The 26,000-nt window shown below is 30.0% G+C and overlaps 1 long non-coding RNA gene across 1 annotated transcript; it reads left to right on the plus strand.

Annotated features, from left to right (window-relative positions):
• LOC132729637 (uncharacterized) lies at positions 1-25,342 on the plus strand. Its single transcript, XR_009625646.1, has 3 exons — positions 1-339; positions 17,696-17,962; positions 24,382-25,342. It is a non-coding gene; the product is annotated as an uncharacterized LOC132729637 (long non-coding RNA).
• Positions 25,343-26,000: the final 658 nt, after the last annotated feature.

The following is a 26,000-nucleotide window of genomic DNA, read 5'->3' on the forward strand; positions in this document are numbered from 1 at the left end:
CTCTATCGTTCATAGGATCGACCGGAAGTTAATTCTTATCTCGTATTGAAAATTGTAGGAGTAAACTGGCCAATCATAAATACTAATCCGCGCTCAAAAGTAGTTCGCCTCATGCCAATTGCTTGGTATAAATACGTCGTAAAACTGATCGGCTAATGGTCATAACTTGTGAGAAATTCCGATAAATTCTATTAATTTAATACGGATTCACTTAATTGTTTTTTGTTCCTTTCGTGTTTTGTTTCTTGTAACGGCTTAACAATCTATTTCATCGGAGAAGGTCAAGAGTATCTTCAAATATTTGGATAGAGAAGAAGCAACGTTTAATGAAAATACCAGGTGCTGTTTATTTCTTTTATTTTTTCTAAATATTTTGCTTTATTGCATGTTTTACTATATGTTAGCGACATTTTTGCTTGTTAAAAGTTAGTTTTTTTTATTTTATATCGTATTATTATAATTATCGAACAATGCAAAGTAAAATATAAATTTTGTTTTGATTTCTGCCTTTTTGTGACGTTAAAATGCAATTGAAATAAAAAATTGCCAGCGTGTCTTTTTTTAATGCAGTCTGTAAATTTGGACTTTTTTGTTTGCTAAAGGTATAAAATCTTTCATTTATTCTTGTAAAATTAATATTTTCTCAGGTGTTTATATGGATAATATTTGTCAAGAAAAAAAGTTAAGTTTTCTAGATAAGATATTAATTTTCTGTAAGGAAAATACGTCTCGTCTCCAAGCAACTGTATTTTTTGAGGACACAAGGAGCTATTAAAGTAAAATGTTGAAATCGATGCCAGAATATTGACATCTCCGTGGTTGTAATAAAAGATGCCAATAAAATAGATTATTAGTGTCAATATTAAAATAAATCAAATATTAAATAAACATATTAAACCTCAACATTAGGAAATGTTCGGTAAAGTTAATTATGGTTTATGTTAAGTTGTTTTTGCTATATCAATAAATGTCTTTTTACCAAAATATATTCTAAACGAAAACGTTCAAACGAAAGTGGTCGTAATGAAAGATCGTCATATCTATTAAATGATACATTCTTTAACCGTTTGTTTTTATGGATATTTTTGTTTTGCTTTTATGCACTCAACTTATCATTGTCAAAGGATAAACGTATTTATGTAAAAAAATCTTGTTGGAAAATAAGGCATGAACTAAAAAAAATTGTCATTCTCGTTAGAACTTTATAATTACTTTTAACTCAAGTAAGGAAACTTTATTAATTTTTCGATCTTTTATAAATGCAAAATTATTCATTTGCGTTTTATACATATCTATATAGACACTTAATTCATCATTTTATAAGTTTAGCTAAAGGTATGATATTATACCGATATGCTAAATAATTACTGAAACAAAAATTAGCAATTTTCAAATTAGTCTAATGGTCATATGTTAACACTATTTCATCAATCATGTAGGGATTAGTAGCCGTTCACTTGTAAATAAGTGGATAATTACTGGCTAGTTTTCTAGGAAAGGCGGTTAACTAAACTGGCCCAAAATTATGAATAAAAGAGAGAGAAAATGTGATAATAAGGATAATATAATCTTGAATTGTATTCAGCAAATAGATAAACTATATATTTTTTTAACATTATCATCATTTATTAAACGATGTCTTAAAATCGACGTAACACCAAATAAATCAAATTTGATAGAAAAAAGTGTTTGACAATTAAGAAAATAAAAATGAATAAAGACTGCGCTATTCTTCTATATTTTCTATGTATCTAATAAATTGAATGTCTATGTGAACTTGTATTCAAGTGCAGTACATTAATATAAGAGTGTAAACTGAAGCTGCAGTCGAAGTAAAGTAGACAGAACATAAATTTAGATCAAATAACAACTACCAGATATAGCTTTATAAACGTATTTTATTTAACACACCGTTTAGCAGAGTCATTAGATAGATTGTCAGTATAAGTGATTTATCTCGATTTTTTGTTCGTTATCAATACTCGCAAGAAATTGTCGATGTTAAAAAAGGTATTATTTACAATAATGTGATTATAATCATAACAAAAGTGTCTATAAAACGTTAAAATAATGTTCACAAATGTAATAATTCTGTTAATTGGTATTATACAGTAAATGATTACGATAATACAATGTACCACAAATAACACACCTTAACATTGGAGCAGAGTGAAACTGTCAAAGAAGATATTTACCTTTATCATAATAATTTTAAATTTATCGTTCAAATGTTCATTTTGTTATCGTCCATGGCCTCTAATTATCTAACACCATTCAGTTATTCTAAATAAGTTTTCATTTTATAACAAAACAAAAATAATATTAATAACTAAAGAAAAAAGCAAAATATTCAAATAATGATGATTAAGAAACAAGTTGAATTAAAAAAATGATAATAAAATCTTAAAATGTATTCAGCAAATAAATACTATATATTTTTTTAACATTATCATTATTTATTAAACGATGTCTTCAAATAAAACAGTTTTAAGGCGAATTTTGCATTGAATACTGAAAAATAATCACACAAAAAAAAAACAAAAAACAAAACAAACCAAAAAACAAAAAAAAAAAACGGTTGGTAATTTTCAAAAGAAATTATATTTAATTTATAGCATGGATAAAGTGTGATATTAGTAAATGGACGAATTGTTAATTGTTTTAAATTGACAGTAATCTGTTCTTTATTAACATCTCTTTGAATTGTTTCTAACACGTATTGTCTGAAATATATCAAACGCTGTGTGAATTCGTCACGCCGACTGTTACCTTTTCATTTAGGTATAATCGCAGTCAAAGCCTTGTACAGATGTACAAAAATGAATAAATGTGATTAAAAAATACAGAAATTACAGACGGACTTCACGTGTCAGCTGGTCATTACTTTTTCTACTTTGATCTTTGCCGCTATCAGGAAGCATTTATGCGATATTCCTCGATTGAAAACCTTTATGCCTGATCAAATGGTTTTGACGCTGTCACTTAATACATAGCTTTGTCGGAATCGATTACTGCGACTATGATTAAAAGAACACTTCTCTAAAAACTATTGTCTAACAAGACAATTATTACATAATTAAGTTCAAATGTAATGAAAAGTCGATTGTGACATATGTTCTATGTAGGTGTTCAAAAGTGTCGGTCCCATTTGTTTCATCAAAACATTTTGAAATAGACTCATGACGTTTAACAAAGTTGTAAAATAACGAAAATAGGATTAAACGCTTTAACTTATTTATCGACTTTTCAATAAAAAGTCAATTTAAGTTATTTTATAAAGTTCATTGCTGCCAAATAACAATTTATTTTCATCATAAAAATGAACATAACTAACAGCTTAAAAGACAAAAAACAATAAAGGTGCATATGATGTGAGAAAATACACTTTAATAAGACAGGAAGACATTCTGATATATCTAGGCAATGTTAAAATCAGCATTGGGATTGAAAAAGTGAAATATGTGGCAATGATTGCCAAATCGAAAATATAATAGATAAAACTTGGCCGTTCTTGAATGAATTTATGAATATTCTATTCGTTATCAATATTCTTTAACGCAGACATATAACGGTTCTAAAATCTACTTGCAAATTTTATCGTATATCTGTAAAACTTACTGAACGTCTTTGTTTCTTTGCTTAATGTGTTTACAATATAACAGCTAAATATCTTTAAAACATCTTAGGTTCTATTCATTTTGTACAAAATGTAATTGATTTATACCAAACAAGATGTACTGATGGATAAAACAGTATATTTTCAACACGTTAAATTAAATGGTCGTGGGATGTAACTGCTGCAAGTACTGACATGATCATATTCAAAGATATTCAATATAATTTGAAACAAAAATCAGGAAGAGTCCTTGAAAACAATATAGAAATGAAAAGGTGAATTTGATTGAGTCTGGTTAGGGTTTAACACCTTTCATGTCGCATATTAGTTTTTGACTTAACCCATTACTGCATGAGCATTTTGTGAAAAATGGCTACTTTCATTGAAAAGTCTCCCGTTTCATGTTCAAATTTCTATAAAACTATAAAAACTGCTTTAATACTTAACAAACTTGGCACAAATGTTGCCTTTGTAACAACATGCTCAGTCTTAAAATTTCCTGTTACCATGGCAACGAGGGGACATCTCAAAAATGCAAAAAAAACACTTTTTGCGTTGATTTTTTTCATCAAAATTAATTTCAAAGTGCTGCAACTTCTCAGTGGATTGAGATAGAGTCAAAGACTTTTCAGCGTTGGTTACACGTTACCTTATGATCGACCTGGGGTCATTTTTAGTCTTTCACAAGTCCAAAATTTTCTTTGCGATGAGGTGGGCTACCGCCCCCTTCAAACCCCCAAACAGAAAGGGGCAACCTCCTTTCTGGCAACCCCATGATGTATCATTTCGATAAGGGACGGCGCCGAAAACGTGGTAACTTTTTTAAACAACATTTCTCAAACAAAAATAAGTGTTTGGGGTCTAAATAAGGCATTTTTTCACCATTTGAGGCAACAAAAAGGGTTGGCGTCAAAAAGGCGTTAAAAGGCGTGTATATCTGGTAATGGATTAAGTACAAACGGGTTCGAACCAATTACATATTCCGGAGCACAAAGAAGCGGAATAAAACCTGAATGTACGGTGCAACTTTATTATAACTACCACTCAATACTCAACGCATACCATAATCATTATTAAAACCATTAATCATGTTATTTTATAGAATGACATGTTAAGACCTCCATCAAATGATAAAAAAATCTCAAAACGTTATTTTCAGTCCCGTCATGTCAAAAAACCTTAGTGGAGTACTTTGGGGAAAAAAAACAAAAGTAGGTCAACGTGCATGCCCGTTTGCTCATTTGTTAGGATTTTCTATGGTATCACTGTCTGCAAAAAAGTCGTTATTTAAAGGCATGAGGAACACAACAAATTGAAATCAGTAGGATCTGAATGTAACATTAGTGTTTTAAATACAGATCGTATTAATGACAAAACATTGAATAGACATCCAGATTGCGCCGTGAATTAATAAATAACAATCACTATCTTGTCTATGCACTTCCTTTGGCGAAGAAGGATTGCTGCATGTTAGTATTGGCGAATGAGAATCAAATGTTCGTGACAATGTAATGTTTCTGATTTAACGTCAACTGATAATAAAATTAATGTTACAGAATTAATTCGAAAACCCATTCTCTCCTAAGTTGATAGTGTAAAAGTTAAACAACACATTTGTTGGAAATTAAGGATCGATTCAGTCTGCCACGATCAATGGGTGTTAAATTAATGGTTAATGTTGACAAACTCTTCAGAGATTTTTTTATGATTTCTAACATATCAAGTTCAAAAGAAAAAGGCGTAATTACACCAAATTTATAGCATTGTGGTGACAACTTAATAAGTCTATGATTCTTAAGACCAGTGCGAAATTGGCGCATTTCTGGCTTAAACGATTTCAAATAAAGTGTGGTGTTTATTCCTTTTTAAATTAATACAACGAACAAAAAATTTTTTTAATAACTAGTTGATTTTAACAAAGAAGGTTTATGTTAAATAAGATACGAAGACAAACACCAGACAAAATATATTTATTGTAGATATTATTTCATTTATTATTTTGACGCCACAAAGATAAAAGTTATTAAAATATAGCAATAGTATCTATTCAATTTAAGTGAATTTCTTATCTTTTTACGATATGATAATCCTTATTTGAATTGATACTTCATATTCCTGACAACTGATCATGGTATGCACTTGTTGCATTTCAGTAAGTTCTTTTTAAAAATTGATGAATAATCTTATCTTGATTGAAAGATGGAAGGTTGAAGTGGCTGCATGTCCGAGAGGTTCACGCGTCGGGCTTGTGATTAAAGGATCGTCAAGGGCAAACCGTTATTTCCTTGAGCAAGAACTACACTCATTGTTTAGTACTGGTTAGTTCAAAGATCGGATTTGAGAGTGTGTCTATAAGCTTATAGCCTACACAATCGATATATAATAAATTCTGTAAAAGATTAAACGAAATATGAAAGATTAGCAGATGAACAAGGCATTTATGATATTTTGCCTCGTAAGGTGTATTTAATTATATTCTAGGAAATATTTACAACCAATACTTGTGTCCTCCTTGTACAGAAGTTCAAGTAGAGCTAATAAACACAGCTGCTATTATTTGCCAATTTCTCTCAAAATGTTACATTATTGTGTAGCAATATATCAGAGCCATGACTTCATATTAATCGACGTCACGTGAAGCTAATGAAAAAAAACTTGATTTTCCCTTTTATTCTCAGAATTCCGTAATTATGCTTCGCAAAACCTTTGCGATACATCATTTCAAATAATGATATTTATACTGTGAAGGGGTATCACGAACAATTTACTTTAATTGAATTAATATAGTTCACAAAAAGAAACTATAAATCATTCCTACATAATATTTACAAGGGAAACAAGATGTATAATCTACAATATAAAAGCTTTTTTGTGACTAACGTCAAATAGATACATTATCCATCAAGAGTTATCACATTGTCCAAGTATGCGTCAGTTAATCTGGATGCAGTATATTAAGATAACATTAATATTAACATAAACTAATTCATCATTTTTGCATGTTTATTAACATAAACTAATTCATCATTTTCAAATAGAATTAACATTTGATACCGGTAGTCTATGACTGACATATATTCCCTAAGCGTTATTACGTAACTCAGATACATTAGTATTTAATTAATTCAAATGCTAATAGAACCGATTCATTTATCTATAAGAATTACATTGTTGAAATCGGTAAATTGGAAACGTGTAAAATTGACTGTAAGAACTAAAACACTTTACAATTACAATTGCTTTAATGTTTTTTCTAGTCGTAACTGGTAAGAAAGCATTCGAAAAATTCAGATTTGTTGTAAAAAACTTATACCCTTTAAGGTCAAGAAAATTTTATACTTACATATATGAAATAAAATGTAATTAAACCTGTAATTAAAGAGGCAGCGATTATCCTATTTTTATATTTATATCACTGTTCTACAAACTTGTTCTTAATACGTGTTTTAATAAAAAAATTGTTTTTGTATTGTTCCAAATAATGATTTTTCAAGAATATGAATGCAAATCGTATGGTATATAATTAACACGTATATCCATCGGTCAAAAGCCGGTCAAAAGTTCTTCCACATTGACAAAAATAATGGGATATAGAGGACATATAAAGACTTTTTTCTTCCTTTGCATTGTTAGGCTCTTCTAAAGATAATGACAAATAAATGAATTTCTTTGATTTGTTAATAACTATATGAAATATTTGTTTCTTAAAGAGTGTTATCTTTTATTTACTTTCTTCTTACTTGTCCTACTTAGAAATGCAAAGGCAACCTAAAATTGAATTTCATGATGATATTTCTTTGCTTATTTGCTCGTGCCTCTTGTATTAACCTGACTTTATAAGGGCATAAGTTACGTCGCAAAAGACACTAACATTTTTTAAGAATATATTAGTATTTTTCATTAGAAAAAGAGAAAAGTTTCAATACTTGATATAGCGTATGGTAATAAATCGACATGCTCATAAATTTTTATCAAATACCAGAACGTCCTCAACTGTTCGTTTCCATATATTGTAAGCTAATACTTTAACGATATTTATATCTCAAATAAGTTTCATTTCATATAATGAAAACAGTGTTAGCAGCTGATGCTCAAATAGATTTAGTATTGCATATCTTCTGTTAGAATGAGGACTGTGAGGTGAAAACAATGTGAGATTTATATGAAAGCACATGTTTCACATTAAAAGCAAATAAGTTTACATTACATTGTTCGATGTTTTTGCATTCCTTTTTTTATTTTTTAATCATTGTCATCTTAAACGGGTATTATCTATGAATCATATTTTTTTACAATTTGACCCTTTTGTAGTTGACTGTCAATCGAAAGGTGTATATTTTTGTTAAAAATAACATCTTTTAAATGTGCGCTTTTAAAGCATTTTAATCACTGCAACACATATTTTGTAAATCTATGATTTAAGCCGCGCTATAACAAAACCAACGTTATGCGTTTGAGACCACCATAGATCCAGATCAGAGGATTCATTCTGTTCACTATCAGTTTCCCTACTAAGGGTTTGTAAGCGAACAACATGGATCCTGATCATTCTGCGTGGATGCGCATGCTGGTCTGGATCCATGCCGATCGTTGGTATTTACTATAAAAACACTAGTTAATGTATCGTCATGGAACAAAATAAATAAAATCGTCATACCGCCATTTTAGCAATTAATAATTTATTGTTCACTGACATTGCATGCGGAGCAAATTTCGCAAAAAGCACTGGGAAAAGAATTGCCAATTACCCGTATATTTTTCTATATTATATTCTATCTGGCAAAGAGCTTGTTAATATACCGGAAATCAAGTAAAAAACAATGATAGGTCAAACATATGTTAACCTTTGGCATTCGTTTGTTTGGTGCAAATAAAAATGCCTTATCAACATTTCAGAATAGATTTCAATTTGTTTATTTATTAGACCCAACTAATTATAGTTTAGTATCTACATGTTTTGTTTGAATTACTTGTCAAATTGTTAAATGTTTCTGTGTGATTTATAAATTGACATACCTTTGTAAACAAAAATAATACAATTTCAAATTTCAATTTAATATTAAATTAATTATTTACAAATGAGAAGGAACAAATGATATCTCGCCAAAATATGTGGCTTGCTCCAAATCATTCTTTTCACTATGAGCACAATTAAAACGGATGGGAATGGCAGTATTAAAAGTAAATTTATATTGCTATAATTTGACAATTTGAGCAAAAATATTATTCAATAATTATTCCTTCTGTAAGAAAAAATGATATATTTAGAGTGCATTATCCAAAAATATTGCAAGATTCTTGGCCAGAAGCGTAGTAAAATCATAACAGAGGCCTAAGTCTTGATTACAAATCACATATTTCATTTATAAACAGTTTTATCTTATTAAAATGTTATAACATTAATGTTTCTATATATACACGTAGTGGTAAGAATCAATATGTTATCTCATATTTACCATATTCTTTTTTATATTACAGTAATTTGTTCAACAAAGTAGTCAATAGCAGTTATAACAAACCATTAGTCTATTTATTAAATCTTAACTTACTCATAAAACTCCTCGAACATAATTGAAAATATACAGTAAGTTTCATTTCCATTACAAGATTCATATATATCAATTCGTAAAAAGGAATGATCCATTTAGGAAAAAAAGGTTGGGTAAACGTAACCTCAAAAGACGTATCAAGATTGCCAACATGTGGGGTTGTTCTTTGTTGTTTTGATCTAGCAGTTTTAAGAATCTACCTATAAAGCATTTCAATTTTACTTACATGTATCTTAAAGACTACTAAATCATCAAAATGTGCTTTCCCAGCTAAAATATTATAAGTCAAGAATGCATGTACGTTAACAATGTTTGATTTTCATTTAGTTTGCAATGTAAATTTCACCTTTGTTTCAAAAGTTTTCTTTTTTCTACTCCTTCTAGTTAATAATGGGGCCAATGTGTTCACTTTCACTGCCAAACTTAATACATTAGGCATTTGATATGCACTTTAAACTGACAAAAAATAGAAATAATGTTGCCATTGTAATTCTGAACCATGTCAAGTTAGGATCTGTCGAGGTGAAAAATTGGGTATAACAAATACATGATGATTTATAAATTTCCCTTAACTTATGCAATGTGTGATGCATAGATTTGGTGTGATTTAAGATTAATTTGATTAATATACACTTTGATTATTTGGTGACTATCACAAACCAAAACATTCAACATAAATTATTGTTATTAAGCATAATTATTCATCACTTTCACTGAGCATGATGTAGTGCATTAATGAAATGATACTATTTGTAATGCAACAAATGCATTTGTTGAAGGCTGATGCACGCTGATCTTGTCATTAGAGTATTGAATGTAACGTGGAATGTATGAACATTTACGATCACATGATACGATGACCAACATTTCCCTTTTATCTCTGTGTGATCTTTTTATGCTCGAGGTGATGAGGTAAATCGGGGTGTAGATAAGACAATATGCTTGACTTGACAACACACAAATTGGTGTACTAATGATTCCCAGATTTCCTGCAATAGGTGTGCTTATCAACGGGTTAAAAATAACTCGTCTGGGCAAATCAAATGTGGATATTTTTTTTAAACAATTTATATCAATTTTATATGGAAGTCTTGTCAAGTATGATCTGCTTGATATTTTATTGTCTAAGTTTAATCACTTTAATTTTTGTATGTCAACGTGGAAAACGTTGAATGTGTCTGGTATAACTTCCACTTTTCTCATTTTCTGTCTATTCTTAGGATTTAAGTTAAGCGGAATTATAAAAATAACAAATACTGTAATCTCTTTGCGCGGAAATAATTTACCATAAACATGTATGTACAAAAGTATATATAAAGGAATTTGTTGCCTACTTACTAATGCAATTCATGTGTATCACTGGCATAATTTGAAAAAAAAATAACTCATTCATGTGCATGTATATAGATTATATGAAATTTGGTGTGAACCTAATACCAAATATACGGACATGTGTTATTACGCACAAACACACGTTTCTGTTATTCTCCGCTTTTCATTTTCTCTCTATGCATTTATTTATTCGTATTAGTGCATTATCTGCATCCATCATCAAGAACATGAATTGTCAAGTCAAACGTAAATCATGTATATAGTTTGTGTTTTTATTGATTTTTCACTTAAGAAGAGAGTATTGTGAAGGCGGCCGGATAGTTAAGGTACAGCCGCAGAACGGTAGCTGTGAGGGTCCCCTGTGACAATAATAAACGCTCACGAATATAATCATGAGCAAATTTTTATCTATGCAAACCACATTCAGTTTTTAAAGAAATTGTATTTTTTATGCTTGATTAACTTCACACACACACACGCATGAACACGCCCGCACATGAAGAACACATGTTAGAATCAAAGGTTATTGACATTATCGCTTATTCTGAGCCGTCAAGATACCCTTTGAAATGTCAGCCATAAAGTAATTGATAAATGTAGTTAAACCGTCCGTTACTGATAATGCATCCGAACGGAAGAACCAGAAATATCCGTGCTGATAAATCACGCCGGGTCGATCGCCAAAATCAAAGACATGACGCGCTCATTTCCTTTAAAAAACGCCATTTTATAATTTCACTGACCAGATAAAGCTATAATCAACACGTGAAACTGTTTAACAAATGGTTTCAAATACATTACGAGACTACATGCTGATTTTGTCATTTCTGCTCCGTTAACGCTTGAAAATAAATGATAGAGATGCTTTTAATTTAGAATATGGAATGTGCGGTGTGGATAATGAAGGTTTTGTTGCAAACAATTAATTTGATTGCCTGTTCACTTTACATGACGTCCTAAAACAGAAGTTGCAAAACATCTATCACACACTCTTAATGAAATGGATAGTTTTTAATATAATTGATAATATTTCATACCACGCAGACATTGTTCAACAAAAAGTAGAATATTATAAGTAAGATTACAAAAGCTTGTTTTCTGCACTTTCATTATTATAAGTACATTCCAAATTATTTTCTTAAGAGTTCTGTTAAAGTTTTTCGGATATATTAGATATTTTTATTATTTAAATAATTATTCTAAATCTAGCACAAAAATTTCTTTCATACGAAAAAAATCATTGTTAAAAGTAATGCTATAATAGTTAAAGAAAATTAAATTTAAGAAGGGGCGGTGGCCTTGTTGTTTAGGTGTTTGCCTCACAACACAGGACTGGGTTTGCGCACTATTGGGGTCACAACAACCAAGTTTGTTATAAAGAAGACTGCAAACTTACATGTAAACGTTGAATAAGAAATTTACTACGCAATAATTTTTAATTTTCTTCAAAAAGAAAATATTGTTGTATGTTTGCGTATCTTTTTTAGAAGGATAAAAATCGTGTACATTATTTGCATATAGATTTTTTATCATTTAATAAATAACATTTTCATTTTCAAATTAACTGCATTCAAATATCCCGGTGGCTTAAGACTGCTTGAGATTGCTATGTAAAAGATAAATGAGCCGCGTCACGACAAAACCAACATATTGGGTTTGCGACCAGCATGGATCCAGAACAGCCTGCGATTCCGCACAGTCTGATCAGGATCCATGCTGTTCGCTATCAGTTTCTCTACTTGTTATAGGGTTTGTAAGCGAACAGCATGGATCCTGATCAGACTGCGCGAATGCGCAGGCTGGTCTGGATCCATGCTGGTCGAAAACGCACCCTGTTGGTTTTTGTCGTGACGCGGCTCAAATAGTTGTAAAACTAACACCTATATCATACAAACGAGAGGAACAGTTCTTCAAAACCTAAGTGAGTCATCTCTTAAACAGTCAAATCAACGTCAAATGTCTTTTCTAACAATTGTATTATCTTTAAAGGCCCATTTTGCCCAGAAATGCATTTATTTTCATTTCTCAAAAAGCTTTTTAATTTTAGTGTACTTTCATAGTGTCCTAAAAGTTACTCGTTTGGCAATTATCTGAACCATCTTTTCTATCTGTCTATCTGTCGCTTTTGGAAATAACGAAAGTCAAAATACAACTTTATTTACATTTTGTTACTTTAATGACAAATTAATTTACATTTATAGCTACTTTCTGCATGTAACAAGCATCTAACATTCTCTAAAACCATTATTTAAAAACATTATTAAATTCATGCTAGTCCTTCCCAAAGAAGTAAAAAGTAAAAAAAAAAATCTGAGGCATAATGTGCTTTTAAGCAATGCTCATATATGGCTAAATACATTGAATAGAGTTTTGTATTTCAATTAAAGAAAATTTTCAAAATGTGTATAGACTGAATAGTAAACAGTACAGACCATGATCAGGCGACACAGACTGAATGATCTCGGTCCGCACTGGTCGTATTTATAGATCCAAGCTAATTGTTAATCAAACCCTTGCAGTGAATCGGGCCTTTTTTGTTATATAAAGCATCCATTTATGGTATATGAAGAGTTGTATTAGTTGTTTTGACAGGGCAGACACTAATGTGTACTATTTTAGGATCGATGTCATCAATTTAATCATTCATTCTTTCAGATGATTTACCAAATTATTTCTACAAACAAATAAACAAATACAATGGTCAGGCAATTATTAAGAAAGGAGACAAACATGTTTGTATTGTTTCATCTTAACATTTGAAATGCTTAAAACTAAAAAGGCACATTATGCCTTAGAAATCTTTAGTTGATAACATTTGAACATAACATCATAAAAGCAAAATGTAACCAAAGTAGTACTTTGATTTTCATACAAAATACTAAATCATTTAAACTGTACTAAATGCCAAAAACAAAAGAAGTAAAAGATGGTTCAGATGTATGACATGTAAGTAGCTTTTTGGAAACTGTAACAAGACACCAAAAATGTATCGCTGGGACAATGGGCTTCTAAAGAAAAGCAGTGCTTAATATGAAATAACTTGTAAGAAACCTTAACAAAGTGGCTTTTGACTTCCCTACAAAATACGTGGTCATTTTTAATGTATAAATTGCCGAAAAGCAAATTGATGGCCCAGCTATTTGGACAAACTAGTATCTTTTCTGAAACTGTAGCAGGTCAACAAAAGTAATTATTTGGGGAAAAAATCGTTTTGGGCCTAACGGGCCTTTAATATTCTCCTTTTGTCTAAGTTAATCCGTATCGTCAGAACTCGCTCAAAATTATAAGCAGGACGCCTTTGACAAATGCAAATATATTGACATTACATAGAGGATCTGAGTATGCTTAGAAGGACAGCAAGCTAATTTCCGTTGCTACAAAATCTGTCATGTTTAACAAGGGATTTTTAAAAATTTATTCATAGATTAGTGCCACGTAACAAGGAAACATTTTTATCGAGGGCGTTGTTTTTGAAAACAAATATATTTTTCGCTTGTAAAACATCAAATGTAAAAAAAGTTTGAAAAAAAGTTATTTGTAAAAATTTTAAAGTGATACTGTACTATTTTTGTGCTTAATGGATATAGCAGTTCTTAAGGTCAGATATTTTTTGTACATTCAATTTAGTTTTCTTTTTTCAGGAATAAGTTGTGCATATGATTTCATTTTAAATTCTTTTAACTATTTAATCGTCATACCAATATTTACATTTGTATATAATATTTACCTTATAGCTAGCGTACAATGAAGTTAAAGGTCGCCCATTATACCTCAGAAATGTTTTTATTTTCATTTTTAAAGCCTTTTATTCTTAATGTCCGGTTATGTTTTCAAAAAAAAAATCTAATTTGTCAATTACCTGATCTATCTTCTTCTGTTGCTTTATCGCATTAAGTACAGTTATAGTGAATTAGTATTTTGTATGGAAATAATTTGCTATTTTTGTGACCCAAATTTCACATTCAACACTACTTTCTTCACTGAATATGCTCTTTAACCATCACTTAAATAGAGGATATTGAATGAGTGTTAGATCCATACTGAATTTATTGCACGACTTGAATAAAATTATATTATGCAAGCCTCTGGCGAGCATAATATTATTTTATTTAACGAGTGCAATAAATTCAGTAATGAACTTACACGAATTTGATATTCTATTTATCACAAACCCAAAATAAAGACCGTTTAAAATGAAATAAGAGTCATTTTTCATTGACGCGCCAATATTATAACGCTAACATTTTGCGCTCTTTACACTATTATATATGTTTGTATAACACTAATGACGTCACGTCAAAATATATGCACGTCCGGGTAATACTATATTTACTGAGTCGCAAAATCGGCACGGGTGTGTGATTAACATTATAAAACTCATATTTGCCCTTTTTACAGAAGGAAATATTAATTCGTTTCTCAAGCATAATGTCTCTTTAAACTCCAAAGATTTAGACTGATATGAATAAAGCCGGTTTGTTAGAAAAAAAGCATGTAATTTGTATATCACTTAGCAATATAATTACAATATAATTATTGTACCTGTTATAATTTACAGAATACTCATGACATTGAAACCTCTTTGTTGGGTACGTTCTATATATGTAAACAGCAATTTGTAAATAGAAATTGTCCCGACAAACTAATTGTGCTTTCCTTGAGTAAATCACCTTATCTCAAGACAGATTTCTAACAATTCATTGAACTTTTTAATATTCCCGTGATATTGTTTTTCCCCAAAAATGACTGTTAAATTTCCTCAACTATAATTTAAACGGGCAAAATAGAAAAAAATTGGATAAAGCCCAAAGCTCGAGGCGCGGGCTCCTAAAATTAATCAATTTTAAAAAGCTGGTCGGTAATAAACGAAATACCAGACACTCAGTTATCCACATAGTCGACGGAAAGTCGTTTTTTCATATTTAAGCAACATTTTTTAAATGGCATAATCTTATATGGTTAACATAGATGATTTGGTATCATGGCAAAATTAAAATGTGTAAAACACTGTTGAAATGAATATTTCAATATCTAAATGAAAAAAAGGGGAAATAAAACTAAAATTGTCTTGAGGTTATGCTTATACAGTATTCTTTTTAAAGCAACTGATGTTGTGGATCTTACAATATTTGCATGAAAAGTTGTCATTGAAACTGTATCTCTAAAGAGATTGCAAATTTAGAGATAAAATCTGACAAACCATAAACATTTGCTTGTTAAAATTTTTAAATTTTCCGGGTTTTTTTATTTTTCTTCGCTTTTAACCAAAAATGATTAACGGGGCATCTTTTTATTTTCTATTGCAATTTATGAATAAAGAATTTTAAAAAGGTTGTGTTTTTCTGATTTAGGGATTTTTTTGAAAATTTTAAATTTAAAATTTTTTTTATGGAAAACGAACAATGTAACTACTTTTTATTTGCCGCAAAAAAGCGGTGTTTTTACTTTTTGGGCTTTAAAAATTGTTTTTTAATTTTTGCAATATTTAAAGTTTTTTCAATTCGGAAAAAAGGGGACCCCTAGGGCCCTTTTTAAAAAAGTAAAAAAACATTTAAAAATTTTAGACGCGGATTGAAACTGTACATTTAGGAAAAATGGAAAAAAAACCCAAAACCCCTTTACGCACCCCCGCATTTGCTTGAGCGAAAACTCATTTTAACACTTTAAAAATTTTCCCCCTGAAACCAGAAGGGCCCGAAAAAATAACAAAACTGTAAACACGAAAATAATTGGGAAAAAAATTCCCTCTGTTTTTAACCAATTTTTTTAAAAATAAAAACCCCATGTTTTCTTTTTAAATCAATGAAACTACAAAAATTATCCCTTTAATTAATTATGTTAAATGTTAAATTAATTTTAACAAAAATATTATCTATATCCGTATGTAAAAATAACAAGGGTAAATATTCATATATCATTTGGCCTTTCCAAATGCACTCACAGGATCGTTCAAACAATGAAACGGATACACACTTCTAACAAAACAAGAGCTGAAACTTTTGCTAAAACTATATGGTTCTGTTTCATCTGATTAAATTAAGCTGAAATATCTTTAAATGATAGTGTCTAAACTAATTGGTATAGTAATTGCAAAGTAATTACACTGTAAATGAAACCTATTCAATGTCTGAAGTGGCTATCCTGTTTTGTTTTACTATAAAAATAAACATTGCGATCAGGTGGCCATGGCAAATTAAAGAACACAAATCATGTAGTCATATGATTTGATACTTTAGCAATATGTTATAAATCAAGCACTTAAGACATATGAAATTCATCACCACATGTTAAGTTCGAAACTGCGTTTTAACTCTAAAGATACCACTCTTTTGTACCGTTTTTTCATTTTCAAAAAAAGATAAAAAAAAGTTTTTTTTGTGTGATTATGAAACAAAATAAAACGGAGACGACAACAATCCAATGAAACTGTTCTTAGACTTTAAGATCGTGTGCTTGGGAAAACAATCTTTAGCACGATTTTCACATTGGATAAGATAAATGTTATATAGGTCATATGTCCAATGCAATTTTATAATATGAATATAGAAAAAAGGTACGTTTTGTGACATAATAACTTGAGACTGGAACTAGCAATAACGTTCCATTCCGGTAATTTCTTTTTTAAATATAATATATTCTGTTTAACACGCTGTTCTTTGTTCAGATGTTTAGCAACAATGAGACTGTTATGCTTATTTAGTGCATTAAATATGCAACACAAGTGATTATCCCCAAAGAATAACGATTGTAATTATCTCGTACAATCAATCTTGTAACCTTTTTAGATAAAATAAAAACTTTGTTTTACTTTTAATTTTTTTTTTTCTACTTTCACTTCAATTACTATTTGTCAATAAAAGTTTATCTAATCATTGATTTAAACGTTTATTACAAAACGTTGCAATTTTTCTCTTTCAAAACAAAACGGGCGCAAAAAAAAAATTGACTTCAAAAACAAAAAAATGTTTCAACATACGAAAAAAAAATTTTGGGAAATTTTTTTTCTTTTTTCTTTTTTTTTTTTAATTTTTATAAAATTTTACGAAGGGTTGCAAGCGCTCTTTGAGTTGGGGGACACATTTCTATTTCTCTCACATTTAAGATGCTGCTCGCTTTATTTTCAAACCTTTTATAGGATTAGATCAGATTTGTTTGTATAACTAACAAAATAATATTGTTCTTCTCTTCTTTTTTGCAGACAGATAATGACAACTGCAAGTAAAGTTTGTTTGTTAATGATAGTCGCTTGTTTATGTCTATCACAATACATACAAGCAACATACATAGACTGTTCCATGGAGTGCTTGTTTGCCGCCTTCCGAGAGCCAACAGTTTGTGAATGCAAAAACTCTAGAAAACTTCATTGGGGAAAAAGAGCGCCAAGAAATAAACCACACAGATTACCGACGTTTCGGTATGGAAAACGGGCTGTTTCATTTTCAAATTCGGACTTAGACCAAGACAGGTAAATATATTATATATAAAAGAAACCTGAAATAAATTGAAACAATAACGATAATGAAAGCTATTTTAGAAAAATTAACAAAAATCATTTATTTATTCCTTGCTTTTTAACCAAATATCAAAAAAAGAATATATATATTAATGATATCAAAAATGTTTCCAAATAGACTGTATTCGAATTGAAAGGGAATTAATTATGAACGCTGTAATTCTATTCTGTAATGGCCGTGCTTTTGTGACAGCGACAGCATTGTTTGAGTTGATTTATATGCAGAAGTTAAATGTTTTTTTGTTTAAATTGGTATTTCATAAATATTTGCGGTAAAGATATGTATTGCCGAGTATCTGGTCACATAATTATTGAGAAAAAAAAATCTTACATTATGTTTTCCAAAGAAAACATGCGTATACTTTAAAGGTATTTTAAATCTTTTTTTTTTGTGCTATTTCAAATATCCACGCAGTTACTAAACATATATGTTATCTTTTAATGTAATCACAATGACATACCTCATACAATGTCATATCAATTGACGACAAATATTTAATCCATTAACAAAACTGATTTAACAACAATTAATGAAAATTCACCTTGTGTGAATAATCTGTTTCGAATGGCGGTTTAGTTACTTTCACTTTTGATTAATTCGTCCTGTCGAACAGCAGATTAATTAAGAAATTTGACAAATCAATGTATCAACGTCTAAATGCTGATAATGCACGGAAAAGCTTTTTTAAAGTCATATCTTTTATTAAACAACATTATGACGTCATAAAAACTTAATAATATTTATGCCTACTTGTCGAATGACTGTAATTCATATATTGATTTTCGTATATATGACAATTTGTCCGGGAAATTAGGATGGTGAAGTAGCTAATTGCTTAAATTTGAACATTTTATTACATTAAACATTTAGATGTAAACTATTGCGGTCCAAAAGAGCCCAAATATAAAATTTATAAGTCTTATACATACATAAACAGGACTGGGGCGCTTGAAGCCGAAAAATATGGAAAAGGTAAAGAAATATAAATTCAATTAAAAATCAAGATTTGACTGATTCTTAGCCCGATTTTAATTTCTAGGTCGTTTTGCAAAAGAAACAAATAACAATCTGAAAAATAATTAAATAAATAAACCCCTGAGGGAGCGAATGGTCTGAAATGTTGCACACAAGTTACAAATGCGTTGTTGTAGACTTGCATCAAATGGTATAAAGATTATTTTAGCCAAACCATCATGTTTAAAACCCTCCAATTAATTTTCCTCTAAACCTTTTTAAACTGGGTTAGTGTTGAGGGTGAAAGGTATTTTGGGGAACATTCATAAATCAAGTGCGCCTTTTAAAGACTATCTGCAATGGAATAAAACTTATATTAGGAAGCAGCTGCTAGGGAAATGACACAATTTTAATCATAAGTGTATCAATAAAGACACAAATATGATGAAAAAAATGCGCCGATTAAAATGTCAAAGTAAAGAGATAACGCTGAATGAATGCAAAAAAAATTGTTAACAACAAAATTAAAAATTGATAATGAATATTTTGATAAGAATTATTCATTTGAGAGCAATACCAAGCAAGACAGCACCCGAAAAACATTTATATAACATCTAAAGGCGTTACAGTACTAAATACTTTTTAAATACATTAAAGTAACATTTTGCTCATTTTTTTTCATTGTCTAGTTGAGCTGAATTGAAGATTGACTGACTGTTATATTGGAAATTGTTTAAAATAAATTTTAGATATGATATAAATATTCTTCAAGTATAAAAAGACTGCCCCCACTCATTTTATAAATTGAGCGTTTCAGGTAAATTCCGATGGATATTTACAGAAATGTCCCTTGGGTTACATCAGTTATTTATCGTTCATTGAAAAAGTTAATGGAATTATGACAAATACAAATTTATTTTAAACTTTCACCAGTTCACTCACTAAATACCCTTGAAATGGCATAATGTCACTTCAAGAACAAGGATACGCATACCCTCTTAACCGCATGTTTTTTACAAAAGTTTGATTAAAGTTATTGACCATCTTTGAATATTCAAATCTCGAGTTCCAAACGTTAAACATGTATGTTATAAAACGACTGTATGTAATTGTATGTCTATTAGCTTATAAAAGATTGTTCAATCTGTATTTTGAATCTTTATACCGGTATAACAGGAATATTGCGGTACATGGCGATCAAATGGAAATATTAAGACCACATGAAAGTCCAGCATAAACCTTTTCACAGTCATGTAAAATAAATCTGTTCATTTGAAATGAAACGAAAATGATGACGATATAAATTGACATTGAAATATTGTTTTACAAATATTTATAGATATTTTTCAAATATTTGCGATTTTTTTAAATATAAATTCTACAGTAGATACATTTTATTTTGATATGCTTAATAGAATGTCAAAGATATGTTGATATATTAAAACACGTGTTTCGGTGACAAATGTACTATATATTGTTCCAACAATTTAAAAACCACACATTCCTGCGAAATGTCATCTAAACCGGCGGCTACTGTTGACATACATACTAGATTCCATTCATTTTAAACACTGATGAATTAAAGCAGCATGTTTCATAGATTCATGTTAACTCAAAAGTTAGACCAAAATTATCTCCCAATAAAATAATGGTGATAAATACTGCAAAATCAGTCAGTGATCGCACATAAAATGTATATTATTACTTGAATCTTGAATCATGTTACCTTTTTAAAGGCCCATTATGCCCCTGATATGTTTTTATTTAATTTTTCAAAAACTTTATATTTTTGGTGACCTGTTATATTTTCCAGAAAGTTACTAATTGGCCATTTATCTTAACCATATTTTGCTTTGGAAATTAATAAAATTAAAGCGATTAAGTATTTTGTATGGAAGTCAAAATACTACTTTGTTTACATTTTCCTACTTTTGTGAAAAATAATTTCGATTTCAGCATTCCTTTCTTCAGATGATAAACAACTTGCATGCTTTAAAATATTTTTTAATAGTAATTTCACTTATATTTGCACTTTATAAAGAAGTGACCATTATATCTGAGGTGTTTCTTTTCGTTTAATCAAGTCTGTTTTGTAAGCCGTTTTATTCTTCTCGTGAAGTGAGGCAATAGTTTTCAGCTTCTAACTGTGTTATACAATGTTAACAAAAAATCAATGTTAAGACTCTGCTAAAAACAATAAAATATAAAATGAAAAAAAAAAGAAGAAGAAAATACGAAACTGTTAAAATTTATGAGGCTTTGCAACATTTTTCTTTTGTTTTTCAATGGTTTGACTTTATTTGTCCTTTTTGTTGCTTATCACGCTGTAACTTCCCAGTTTTATTTGATGTGTGTTAAGTACCTTCCACTCCTAACTGAATCATTATCTAGAAATATCGTGACCGTCGTATTTAAATCAGCTTAGTATTGGCGTCCATATGCTTCAAGTGCCAAGAAACGAGTTGTTATCGTGCCATTGCGATACGATGTGACCGATTATATCCAACGCTCGATGCCACGGATAAATGTTTGCCGTACTATTTTCACTGTCCGTTTGTTTGTGACGGATCACGGCTTTTCACTATTATTCTAATCGATTTACACACAGATAAATTAATGGATTGTAAACGCGACATATTTGGGCAGTAAACGTTATGATACATTTAAGATAGCGACGTACATGATAACTCCATTATTCCAGTTCGTATTGCATGCACTTTATTACATAAGTATGGTAATTCGTAAAAGATACAATCGTTTGATTTTACAGCGTCTCTGATGTTAAGTGCAACACGAACATGATTGTTTGAATGTCGTTGTAGTCTCGGAATTAACAGATACAGATACGGTGTATATAATTGAATATTGCTTTCCTTAAAGACAAGGATAAGTGGATACAAGCATAGTTATATGTAAACTGCAAACATGAAACGACTTTTGTATAGATAACAAAGTATTGTACAAGATTTTAAGGGTTGTTTTCTATCCTCGATTTAATCACTATTTTTTCTTTAAAAAGACAAAAAGAATCAAATCAGGCGTAAAAAGAATATTTTAGGTAAAGTTGGTAACCTTTTAGATACAATCACAATTACACAAAGATTTATACGACGTGTTTTCATATATAAAAATAAAAGCATTTCTAAGATGTAATGGGAGTCAAGCTTGTTTTGTGAGCATTATATCTGAGGTGTTACTTTTCGTTTAGTCAAGTATTTTTGGAAGCCGTTTAATTAACGTGCTTTGTTCTAGTGAAGTAAGCCAATGGTGTTCAGCTTCTTACTGTATTATACAATGTCAACAAAAAATTAATGTTAACACTCTGCTAAAAACAATTAAAGATAAAATGAAAAAAAAGAAGACAATACGAAACTGTTTAAATTTATGAGGCTTTGCAACTTTGCAACATGTTTCTTTTGTTTTTCAATAGTTTGACTTTATTTGTCCTTTTTGTTGCTTATCTCGCTGTAACTTCCCAGTTTTATTTGAAGTGTGTTAAGTACCTTCCACTCCTAACTGAATCATTATCTAGGAATATCGTGACCGTCGTATTTAAATCAGCTTAGTATTGGCGTCCATATGCTTCAAGTGCCAAGAAAACGAGTTGTTATCGTGCCATTGCGATACGATGTGACCGATTATATCCAACGCTCGATGCCACGGATAAATGTTTGCCGTACTATTTTCACTGTCCGTTTGTTTGTGACGGATCACGGCTTTTCACTATTATCCTAATCGATTTACACACAGAAAAATTAATGGATTGTAAACGCGACATATTTGGGCAGTAAACGTTATGATACATTTAAGATAGCGACGTACATGATAACTCCATTATTCCAGTTCGTATTGCATGCACTTTATTACATAAGTATGGTAATTCGTAAAAGATACAATCGTTTGATTTTACAGCGTCTCTGATGTTAAGTGCAACACGAACATGATTGTTTGAATGTCGTTGTAGTCTCGGAATTAACAGATACAGATACGGCGTATATAATTGAATATTGCTTTCCTTAAAGACAAGGATAAGTGGATACAAGCATAGTTATATGTAAACTGCAAACATGAAACGACTTTCGTATAGATAACAAAGTATTACAAGATTTTAAGGGTTGTTTCTATCCTCGATTTAATCACTATTTTTTCTTTAAAAGACAAAAAGAATCAAATCAGGCTTAAAAAGAATATTTTAGGTAAAATAAATGTCACTGTTCAGAAGTGTTCACTTTTTATTTTCTCACCATTTGACATAAATTTGACTATACTCATTGTCTATAATATTCTAATTTTTTTGAATACTTTTTTTAATTGAGCAGTAACTATCTAAACACATCTCTAAAATCATCTTCTTCACATAGAAATTCGATACGAAGCCAATTTTAAAGACCATTTAATATTGAATTTGAGTAATAAAATTTTTATAATTTGTGCAAGTTTGAGGAGACCAAAATACAAAAACCATAAGGTTTCTTTTATCTTTGAAATAGTCAGTAACCCAATTAATTGTTAGACACTGAGGTTCAAAAGCCTAAAAACATAACATTTGAATTTCTTACATAAATGAGCTGGGGCGCTTTAAACAGAAATACATGCAAAGATAGTAAAGAAATATACTTTGAAATAATTGAAAATCGTATTTTTTATGCTTTTCTAAGCCCCATTTGAGTGAAAATGTTTAAACGCTTTTCATTTTGGGTCATTTTTTTACAATTTGAATAATTATTCTGGAAAAACAAAGTGCGCGAATGATTTGAAATTTTGCACAAAGATTAAAGGTCTAAACTTACATCAAATGGTACATTTATCTGGAAAAAATAAATTCAGTCCCATCATGTCAAAATATCTCAATGGAGTGCCTTTAAGACCAGGTCAATCATTTAGTACAATGCAACAAGGTGATATGAGAAACGAGTTAAAAAATAAGTTTAATACATAGTTTAAACCAGGTACTGTTAAGGATTCTTTATAAAAAAAATGTGTATTAAGAAATAGCTTCAATTAATACTTTTGCAGACCCATCATGAAAAAATGTTTGAAGTCAGTAAATTTTAAGCTTATATATCACGATGCCATCAATTAACATAGAAGATACTTGATTGTTTTGCATTTAAGTGTCAAATACATTTCACTGAGTGAAAATCAGATGCAATATTTTCACGAGTGGCTTAGCCACGAGTGAAAATAGAATAGCTGGTGTTCACGAATGCAAGCGTTGCAAAGCCTTTTACTCAAATCTGACTTGGAATAGTCAATTTATTTCTGAGTATATTTTGTAATTATCTTTGCATATCTTTCTGTTTTGAGTTCCTCATTTGATCTACGTTAGAAATCTAATTTTTATGTTTTTTTAGGCTTTTGCACATCATTTGAGTTCCTTAATCTAACTCACCCTTTTATTATTTATATTTTTCAGATTAAAAACGTTACGGTCAATCCAAGATACGTTACTCTCGGGAGAGGTCTCGCCATATGATTATGACGTATGAACAACAACAATGGTGCCACCTGCCACATTCTAAAAGAGAGTGATGGACAATAAAATAAAATAAACGTCAATTCATTTTTGAAGACAAAAGGTCTTTTCATTAGGACATCATATCTTTCAATATATATGTATATATATAAATCAAATTTTAGACCAAACCTTATAAGTTCTCGTGCTTTTTTGGCAGTGAATTGTGTAATAAAAAATATAAATCTTTAAAGAAAAATTTACTTTAGTGTATTTCAAACGATAAGCAAAAAAAATGTGAAAGTTTCTTTTACATTTGATAGTAAAAACTGATTTTGATAATATTTGTTTTAACAAGTATTATCTTTATTTGAAATTGATGTAAGATTTCTTTTGTTAACTTGCACATATCATCATGCATAACACGATACTGTACTGTATGGATGCATACACCCACTGGACACCGTTTTCCTATTAATTTCAGATACTTACTATTAATAACGGATACTGAAATGTCTGTTTTTACCTACATTAAGTTTTAAGTTAATATAGGTGAAAAAAGGAAAGAAAAACGTTTCAAAAATTTTCAAATTGATGTGCATAGTTCTTACGGTCATGCAATATGCATTTGTCTCTATTTATATCAATAATTTAAAAAATAATCTATATGTATATATTTTGAATTCTTTAATTTATAAGTAAAGTTGATGTTCATTATGTAACAATGAAAACTATTCAAAACATGTTTTTGTTTCAACTTTTTTTGTCGTTTGCTGAACATCTCTACTTTTGGTTTTATATTTTCCCTTGTAAATCAAACATTTGATCTGCAAATAATAAATTTGTAGAAATAAATGTTGATTCAAACAAATAATTGATAGAAAAAAAAGCTGTTCAAAAATAAAATGAAACTGAAATAAAATGTGTTCCGTTGCAATCAAGACATACATTGTGGAGACCACAATAACATTGAGTTATACAAATAATAACCACTTTATTCTATTTTTCTCCATATCCGGTTTTAGTCTGTACTTTCCGCTATTTAATTAAATATCTCTTTCCGATGTTCCAATTGTCCTTTCCGCTTTATATTGAACAATTATTTAATGTCTCGTTTATACTGTACAGATGGTAATTACAATCAAAGGGAAACGATTCAATACCAATACTTCTTATAACTGATCAGTATTACTTCAGAACTCTATCTTATCATCTTCCAAGGCGGCGCCCCACTGTGTTCCTCAGATGTATGTCTATGTTGTTTCATACTGTTTTGGTGACACTTTTGCTTGTGTCCCTTGTTGTTTTCTCGTCTACGGTAAGTATCTTCCCCATTGCCTCTAGTGTTTATTTCTTTGATTAACCCCCCCCCCCCCTTCCCCCGGTCTCCTGTCCCCTTCCCCTTTGTGGGCCTATTATTATTTTCTTTGAATTCCTAATCAGTTACAAATTATTTATCATTTAATGATTAACGTGTCGTTGCCCTGTCCTTTTTATGTTTGGGGTCCGCCTGGGCTCCTTGCCATTGGTTCTTGTTGCTGGGTCATATGGGGGTTGCGTTCATTGAACGCCGCCTTTCC

Source organism: Ruditapes philippinarum, unplaced genomic scaffold (assembly GCF_026571515.1).
Source record: "Ruditapes philippinarum isolate M1 unplaced genomic scaffold, ASM2657151v2 ctg2150_1_1_1_1, whole genome shotgun sequence".
In the NCBI taxonomy this organism is placed as follows: Eukaryota; Metazoa; Mollusca; class Bivalvia; order Venerida; family Veneridae; genus Ruditapes; species Ruditapes philippinarum.